Below are 8270 nucleotides of genomic sequence, written 5' to 3' on the forward strand. Positions count from 1 at the left end.
ACTTTTCGTCCCCCATTAGGTCATACAAAACCTCTGGAGGACATTTACTTCACTTTTTTTTTTTTTTCACTGTTGATTTCTCCTGTAACTAGGGCTGACATAGTAGCCCCAGTTACAGGAGAAATACACCCCCCACCCCCCAGAGAGGCTGTACAGCATAATTCTGCGCTGTACAGCCTCAGAGCAGGGCTGATTGAGGTCTGTGAAAAACCTCACACAGCTCCTGCACTCTCCGGTCACGGCGGTCACACGACCGCCGGGCCGGAACAGGAAGCGCATAGCGCTTCCTGCTCTGCATACACAGCACTGTGTATGCAGCGATCTAGAAGGCAGGGACACCTGGGCACTGTCCCTGCCTCCTCTCTGGGTTGCCCTGCTGTCACTGACAGCGGGCAACCCGATCAGCAGCTGCACGATTAGCGTGCAGCTGCACTTTCTGAACGGACGTTCTGGAACGTCCGTTCAGAAATAGAGAACCACCTCCCAGACGTTTATAGTCAACGGGCAGACGGGAGGTGGTTAAACTTTCTGTTAACCCCTGCTCTTTAAAGTGAAGTAAACAATAAACATGAAAATATAGGACAACCTGTCTACACTGTTTGACAGTTAAAGAGTTTTGTGCATGTCCGTAACACAGAAGTCTTGCAGACTAATTTATGCATGTACTCATTTATTCCTGGTCCTTTCCATTTTCAACTTATGGACAGCTGAGGGTAGGGCTTAGCTATGGTGGTAGTGCTAATGGAAAAATAGTGGGATTTATCTATGTGTTTTGTGCAGTCTTCTACATGTAGTGTTCCTTTAAATCTAACAAATATTATATTTCTCCCTTTGTGTATTGTTTATATACACCGATGAGCCATAACATTAAAACTACTTGCCTAATATTGTGAGGTCCTCCTCCTTCCACCAAAACAGCTTTGACCGGTCATGGCATGGATCCCAAGGGACCTTTGCAGCTGTGTTGTGGTATCTGAGCAGTATTAAGATGTTAGCAGCAGATCTTTAGAGTCCTGTAAAATTTCCATGAATCGGACTTGTTTCCCAGCATGTCCCACAGATAATCAGTTGGATGGAGATATGGGGAATTTGGAGGCTAAGTCAAAACACTGAACACTTTACAATCCTGAAAAAGTGTAATATGCAATATGGTAGGGCACATTGGCCTACTGAAAAAGCAGTTTTGGAGGTGGACAGAGTTCACCATAGGCACTTTGACTGATCTGAGGCTACAGAGCCCCATACACAGCAAGTTGAGATAGTGCATGTGTTCTGAAACCTTACTATCATAGCCAGCATTTACTTTTTCACCAATTTGGGGTACAATAGCTCTTCTTGGGTGCCTATGATCTTGTCACTCGAGAAGCGACATTCCTTGGACCACTTTTGGTAGGTACTAACCACTGCATTCTGGGAATCCCCCACAATACCTGCTGTTCAGGAGATGCTATGACCCATTCATCTAGCTATCACAATTTGTCTTTTTTCCTGCTTCTAACACATAATTTCAAGAAATGATTGATTGTTTGTGGCCTAATATATTCCACCGTTTGACCGGTGCCATTGTAATGACATAATCAATGTTATTCACTTTGGTTTTAATCTTTTGGCTGATCGGTGTATAATAAATATATTATACAACAGCACTATAAAAGGGGTTGTCCAGCGGTATTACATTTTTAATATTTGGCTCATAGTGACAAAAACTCACTGAAAAAAGTGGCCTAAACGGGTGGAAATGCTCCAAACCCAGACACTGTAGCGTGTCTATAACCGGGTGAGCAATTCCTCCTCATGCGGTCCGCAGACAGCGGCAATCCCCAGCAAAAAATGCGTACAATGGAGGATGCCGGTGCGGACCGCATACACCACAAGAACATCTTACACAAAATGATACATTGTGCAGATGAAAAAATATATATACACACAAATCACTGCAGAAAATGCACCAAAATGATACGCAACTGACAATACTAGCTAATTCCTCAAGCCGATGTTAAAAGCTGAGAACTTTGCCAATATCTTTCAGTCAGGAACATATCGGAGCCCCTCATGCACCACGTCACGGTGTCAACAAAATGAAGTGGCACATTCCATACACATAAAGACAAAAACTCACTGAAAAAAGTGGCCTAAACGGGTGGAAATGCTCCAAACCCTGTAGCGTGTCTATAACCGGGTGAGCATTTCCACCCGTTTAGGCCACTTTTTTCAGTGAGTTTTTGTCTTTATGTATATGGAATGTGCCACTTCATTTTGTTGGTAACATTCTTTTGCACCTGGTAGCTTCTGTGTCACATGGTCTGTTGTGGGTGCGGCTTCTGTGTCACATGGTCTGTTGTGGGTGCGGCTCACTGCTTTATCGTACCTCACAATGCATTGGTGATACCACTATGGAGGCATGTGAGAGTCTGGCTGTGAGTTGGTTTCTAGCTCTGTTCAGACCCTGTTCACACACCACAGGTATTTTAGTGTTAGGACCCCATGCGTGCTGAGACACCGTGACGTGGTGCATGAGGGGCTCCGATATGTTCCTGACTGGAAGATATTGGCAAAGTTCTCAGCTTTTAACATCGGCTTGAGGAATTAGCTAGTATTGTCAGTTGCGTATCATTTTGGTGCATTTTCTGCAGTGATTTGTGTGTATATATATTTTTTCATCTGCACAATGTATCATTTTGTGTAAGATGTTCTTGTGGTGCATGCGGTCCGCACCGGCATCATCCATTGTATGCCTTTTTTTTGCTGGGGATTGCTGTTGTCTGCGGACCGCATGCGGAGGAATTGCTCACCCGGTTATAGACACGCTACAGTGTCTGGGTTTGGAGCATTTCCACCCGTTTAGGCCACTTATTTCAGTGAGTTTTTGTCTTTATGTATATGGAATGTGCCACTGTATTTTGTTGGTAACGTTCTTTTGCACCTGGTAGCTTCTGTGTCACATGGTCTGTTGTGGGTGCGGCTCACAGCTTTATACGGCTCACATACGGCTCACAGTGCATTGGTGATACCACTATGGAGGCATGTGAGAGTCTGGTTGTGAGTTAATTTCTAGCACTGTTCAGACCCTGTTCACACACCACAGGCGTTTTAGTGGTAGGACCCCATGCGTGCTGAGACACCGTGACGTGGTGCATGAGGGGCTCCGATATGTTCCTGACTGGAAGATATTGGCAAAGTTCTCAGATTTTAACATCGGTTTGAGGAATTAGCTAGTATTGTCAGTTGCGTATCATTTTGGTGCATTTTCTGCAGTGATATGGCTCATAGTGGGTTGAAACTAAAAAAGTAGTCATTCTCACCCTAACCGATCCACCATTGCTGTCCTTATGACAGACAGTGCTCCAGTTCCTGATGCTCTCCACTTTCTGGTCTGAGCTCAACACGCAGGAAATGCCTGGATATGCCTGGTTAGCCAATCACTGGCTGTAGTGGTGGACCATTCCTTAATTTTCTGCACATGGAGCCAAGACCAGGAAGTGGAGAACAACAGGAACCAGAGCAGTGGAGAGCAACAGAGTTGGAACAACAGTGTTGGTGGATCAATGAATGTGAATGTGGCTTAATTTTTCTTTTTAACCCACTGTGCGCCATATCTAAAAATATTAATACTGCTGAACAACCCCTTTAAAAATGACATTACCATACAATAATGTGATTTCAATCGGAAATTTTGTATCTTTTACCTGGTTACTCCTGCCCTGAGACACCTGACCAGTACTCAGTACTTCTTGGGGCCATGTGATACAAGTTGTTTAGCGCAGGACAAATTCATAGGGTTTTTTGCTTGGCTGTCAATTTGCAGGAAACATTTTGTCCTCGACTTAGAAATTTGGCAGAAGTAAATAAAGATAATTAATGTAATACTACTTATAACGTTTGGTAATAATAATGATAATTATACAAACATGGGAACTTTAAATCAGGCATACATTATATTAAATGCCATATGAGCACCAGGTGAAATGTGGTTAACGGTCAAGTGAGTTTTAAAATAGTTTTTGAATTTTTGGCATAAATTTATACTTCTCTACAGTCCAATTTTCCATTCTGCCATGTTGGGCAGAAATCCAGTGACAATTGTAAAGAATACAAGGCAATTGGCACAATATATTATTTAACATCTGAAGGTGGGAGCAGAAATGTGTCTCTTCAGCAGTAAATGCATGCTAGAAAGTATGATGAAGTAAGAAAGCCAACCAACTGTCAGTACTGCAGGACAATTGTTAGCGTTATATAATCATGCACCCACTAATATCAAGAAACATAGAACTTTCTAAGTGAACATGAGGATATACTACAATATTTAAACTGAGTAATAGAGCTGTGCACTCTAGAGGAAATATCTTATTAGTAATTAATAAAAACGGATTATCATGAGGGTATTACTTACTGCTTTTCTGCCTTCAGAAATACTTTAATACACACTCCTCAACATTGAAATTGCAACACTAAGAATAAAAAGTCATGGAATTATGAAAATCGACAGTTAATAAAAAATGGAAACAAAATATTCAAAACATTTCTGGCACAGAACTACACATACTTACACACCTTGGCATGCTATCAAGTAAGGTTATTAATGCTTGTCTGAGGGATGCTCTACCACACTGAATGTATTTAGGCACACAAATCATCAAGATCTGCTGCTGAGAGCTCCCTTTGCAAAAGCCAACCAATGATGTCCCAGATGTGATCAATGGGAGACGTTAGTCCAGAGATGTTACAACCATGTTTAGGCCACATAGGCTGCTCACTTAAGTGCATTATTTTCACGTATGGTGAGGGAAGGGAAGTGAACCAAACACAACAAAATTAAACTAGATGGTGTCGTTTCTGAAGAAACCAGAGAATGTTGGCTTGAAATCTGATTGGCTGTTTGTGGCTCCACCCACTTTTTAAAATTTGAACCCAAGTCACCCAATGACTGACTGTGCCAAATTTGAGGACCCTGCCATTAACAGTCAAAGAGCGGCAGTAATTTTAATTTTCCCATATAAAATGAACAGCTGGAATGTGATTGGCTGTTAAAGGCTCCACCCACTTTTCCTAAATTCTAACCACACTCACCCAGTGACCCATGGCGCCAGTTTGGGGACTCTGGCTTTCATATTGTAGGAATAACAGCTTTTTACATTTTCTCATTGAAGTCAATAGGGAAAATCTGATTAGTTGTTTGTGGCTCCACCCACTTTTTAAATTTGAATTCACGTCACCCAGTAACCAAAAGACCCTGCCATTAACAGTGTAGGAATGGCAGCAATTTAAATATTCCCATTGAATAGCACTAGGTAATATTTAATTGGCTGCTTTAAGCTCCGCCCAGTTTTCCGAATTTTAGGCCCAGTCACCCAGTAATGGTCTGTGCCAAGATTGGGGCCTCTGGCTTTAAAACTGTGAGAATGGCTGTTTTAGGCTCCACCCACTTTTCCTAAATTTTGACCGCAGTCACCCAGAGAGTAATTGTGCTAAGTTTAGGACACTTGGCATTTAAACTGTGATAATAGCAGCAGTTTATCTGCTTTTCATTGAGGTCAAAGGCTGAAATCTGATTGGATGTTGTTGCCCGGCCACTTTTTTTCCTAATTGTGGACCACAGTCACCCAGTGACTAACACTTTAAGGTTTGGGAATTATGGCATTTAACATGTAAAAATGGCAGCAGTTTTATTGTTTTCTATTGAAAATCAAATTTGATTGGTTGTTGGTGGCTCTGCCCACTTTTTCTAACTTTGAAGTGGAAACACCCAATGACCACATTTGTGATATTTGAGGTCCATGACCTCAATGATGTGAGAATGGCAGCATTTTTTGTTTTTCCTATTTAAATCAATCAAATAAATCTGATTGGTTGTTTTTGGACCTGCCCACTTTTCAGAATTTTAATCCCAGTCCTCCAGTGACCAACTGTGCGAAGTTTGAGGACCCTGCCATTAACTGTCTAAGAGCAGTTTTAAATTTTCCCATTTAAACAAATGGCTGAAATTTGATTGTAGATTTTAACCCCAGTCACCCAGTGACCCACGGTGCCAAGTTTGGGTATTCTGGATTAAATACTGTGAGAATGACAGCAATTTAAATTTTCTCATTGAAGTCCATAGGGAAAATCTGATTGGTTGTTTGTGGCTCCGCCCACCTTTTAGAGTCCCCAAAATGTTACTGAAATTTTCAGGTTGACCCCATGACTAAGTGACCCAAGTTTGGTGAGTTTAACTTCAAAGCTGTACGAGTGGCAAAAGTTTACAATTTTCCAATGAAATTCTATAACAAAAAATGGGGTCTTTGGGGGGCCGCCCCAGGGGCCCAGAGGGTGGGATCGGTTAACAAAGCACAAGCAACCTATTCGGGTATGTGCCGAACAAGTGTGCAAAGTTTGGTAATTGTACTCCTAAAACTGTGGTAGGAGTAGCGAATAGAAAATAGCTACATTTTCATTGGCCGTTGCTAGCTCCGCCCACTTTGGGGTGTCCCCACAAAATTTACCCTTTTATTCGGGTTGACACCAACAATATGTGGTCCGAGTTTGGGGAGTGTAGCTTCAAAACTGTGCGAGTGGGAGCGATTTGAAAATTTTCCCTGTCAAAGTCAATGGCAAAAAAAGGGTCTTGAGTGGTCCGCCGCAGGGGCATGGAGGGTGGGATCGCTTATTAAAGCACAAGAAACTTACCTCACTATAGGTCGAAAAAGTGTGGCGTTTGTAACCCCAAAACTGTAGGAGGAGTAGCATATAGAAAAAGGGGGGGGGGGCGGAGAAGAATAATAAAACCGAATAATAACAAGCTGAAACAATCGAATAACAGCAGGCTAGGCCCCACAGCTAGGGAACAGGGAAAGGTCACCTCCTGACAATCCCTGAGCCTTTCCCTTACTGCTACCAACATGAACAAATCTCGATGGTAGAAGTGTTCATGCACTCGAACCTAAGCCCTGCTACAACTGACACAAACCCTCAGCTAGGGAGCAGGCGAAAAGACAACCGGTTCCTTGCACAAGATGAAGGAACCAGTGTCAACCCAAGGAATAGCCAGTACATACAACAGAAGGGAAGGAAGGAGGACTTAACTGAAGACGAACTGGGAGCAGGAGATCCACAAAACAACAGCAGAGAACTCCAGGAGAAACTATAAACCGCAAAGGCTATAGTGAGAGGCAGGTATAAATAGCATCACTAACAAACGAATGAACAGAACCTGTGAGGGGGTGTGATCCAGCCCAAAGCCACAGCAAAGAAATCTGTCAGATAGATTCACGTGCAGCAAGTCTGATAGATCTTCTCAGATCACTCACAGGGCAAGGCGTGACAGTACCCCCATCCCTCTACGAGTGACCTCCAGGCACCCAGGACCAACTTTATCCGGGTGTGCCATCACACACCATAATTCCAGGAGTGGGAATGATGTGGTGTTTCCTTGTGAAGGTCTCTTCATGGCGTTGCTCACGTGGTCTCCAGACCAATCTCCAACTTTCAATGTGTCTAAGACAAATGAGGGATTCATGACTTAAGAGGATAAACCTTCACCCCAGCATCCATTGCTTTCTTGTTCTGCATCATCATAGCCTTTGAGAAGGGTGGTATGAGGTCAATTGAACACCTGTAGCTGGACATCTGGCTCATACCCCAAAGTCGTGCAAACGACTTCTGATGTTTTGCATAGACACTGTTTTCCGCCATAGGCTTGAGTGTAATGTCCAATTTAACTTAAAGTACAGAATGGATCACTATGTGCAATTCTTCGAATCAGATGATCCATCTGTGAAGAGGTTCATCTCTGTTTACCTTTTGCTGTCATAACAGTTTGTTGTCGCTCTACCAACTACGCAACGTTAAACAGTGCTGACATCTCGGCCTAGGACATGCAAAGTTAAATAATGTTGACATTTCGGCCTACGTGAATAGAGTTTTGCCAAAGTGATAAACCAAAGTCTTTCATCTGAACTGGCATCAACTGGCATGTTGACGAACAGGAGGCATTGCACAATAATTTCACATGACTTGATCTGATTTTTTATGCTTCATGTTGCTAAAAAAAATCTAGCTTTTATGCCCTTCCCATGCTATAAATTGAAGCTTGAAAATACTTGAAAATTTGATAATTTGCAGATCTTAGAAACATCTGCTACTTCCTCAATTTGCATAACCTTATGGATTATCTTGGTGTTGCAATTTCAGGATAGGTTATCAATATCAGATAAGTGGGGGTCCGACTCCCAGCAATCTCTGATGACCAGCTGTTTGAAAAGGTATCGGTGCTTTGACCAGCTGTTTGAAAA

At 42.6% G+C, this 8270-nt stretch overlaps 1 long non-coding RNA gene across 1 annotated transcript; it reads right to left on the reverse strand.

Moving 5' to 3' along the window:
• Positions 1-539: 539 nt before the first annotated feature.
• LOC121001271 lies at positions 540-7627 on the reverse strand. The gene is made up of 3 exons (XR_005779017.1): positions 7374-7627; positions 3687-3791; positions 540-973 (listed from the first exon to the last, which is right to left on the reverse strand). It is a non-coding gene; the product is annotated as an uncharacterized LOC121001271 (long non-coding RNA).
• Positions 7628-8270: the final 643 nt, after the last annotated feature.

The sequence above is a fragment of the Bufo bufo genome, chromosome 5, assembly GCF_905171765.1.
Source record: "Bufo bufo chromosome 5, aBufBuf1.1, whole genome shotgun sequence".
In the NCBI taxonomy this organism is placed as follows: Eukaryota; Metazoa; Chordata; class Amphibia; order Anura; family Bufonidae; genus Bufo; species Bufo bufo.